Here is a 1,425-nt window from a genome sequence, read left to right on the forward strand (position 1 = left end):
AGAGGAAGGTATTTATCACACAAGCAAATCACAGGAGGAACCAATCAGCAGAAACCACCAGTCAGATGGATCAATCTGATGAATTCGTTTATTCAACCAATCACGTGTTGAGCAGCTGCAGTGAGCTCCAATTAGGAGACAGGTAGGCTTGGTGGTGCCTGCGGGTTCCCAACAGCCTTGGGCCTCCAGGCGGCTCCTACCTCTCCCACCAAGGAGCAGGTCTCACCAAACAAGCAAAGGATAAATGGCCTCCTATGGATGGAAGCCGTTCATCCTTTCCAGGCATAAGGGAGTGTGGGGGACACCCACCTGACATTTCAGTGATGCATCGATACGCTCGCATCTCCAGGCCCCTGATGATGTCAAAATGTTATGATCTTGCTGGAAGAAGTGATGAATGGAGCACAGTGGAATTAAATATAGTCCTGAAACAGGATGTGGGCTCCCGAGCATGTAGCCATGGTGACAGCATCCCTGCTGACTTCACTCACCAAAGGGGACACAGGCACTTGGGGGGAAAGGCACCTGTCAGGCCCTCCTGGGGACACTGCCCCAGAATATCTGTCTCATCAAGAGACTGAGGATGTTCAACTTTGTTTACTCATTCACTCACTCATTCCATCTATTTACCTAGCACCTATTTTGTGCTAGACATCATGAACATCACAGGATGTTTCCCGTCCGGAGACAGCAAGTAGTCTAGGAGAGGAATGAAACATAAATAAACATAATTTAAAACGTGTATGCTTATTGTGAAGTGAGAGAATAAAACAATGTGAGGGAGAACAAAAAGAGGAATTGATCTGGGGAGTCCAGGGAAGACCCCACTGAGGAAACATTTGAACTGAGACCAGGAGGGTCAGAATGAGCCAATCAGGTAAATAGGAGGAGAAGAGATTTTCTGGTGGCCAGAGTGGTCTATGCAAAGGTCCTGAGGCAAGAAGGAGCCTGGGGCATCCTGGGAACAGAGACCCCAGCGAGGTTGCAGCAAGGCTGGAAACACCACCAGGACTGGATCAGGCAGGACCACGAGGGCTGTGCCAAGGCCTAGCAGCTTAACAAGGGCAGGAGTAGGCCATGGGAGAGGTTGAAGCTGGGTTGTGATGCCATTAGTATCCTGTGTTTAAATATCCTCTGTCAGCAGTGTGCAGAGTGAGCTGGAGGAGGGACAGGAAGAGAGAAGAGTATTCCAGGAAGAGGAAGCAGCTCACAGGCAGGTCAGGCTGAAGGCGTGGGCGAACATGTTCCAGAAACTGCAGGAGCAGGTAGCTGGGAGCCGTGAGGGAGGGGAAGGCGAGGGTGGGGATTTGGATGGGGATTTGGACAGGGCCATGCAGGCTTCACAGCTGCTGGTTCAGAGTATGGCTATTAAATGGGGAGAGAGGACATGATCCCTTTTTTAAGTTCCCTTTAAACTCAGCCTTA

Source organism: Piliocolobus tephrosceles, chromosome 1 (genome assembly GCF_002776525.5).
Source record: "Piliocolobus tephrosceles isolate RC106 chromosome 1, ASM277652v3, whole genome shotgun sequence".
NCBI classification, from domain to species: domain Eukaryota; kingdom Metazoa; phylum Chordata; class Mammalia; order Primates; family Cercopithecidae; genus Piliocolobus; species Piliocolobus tephrosceles.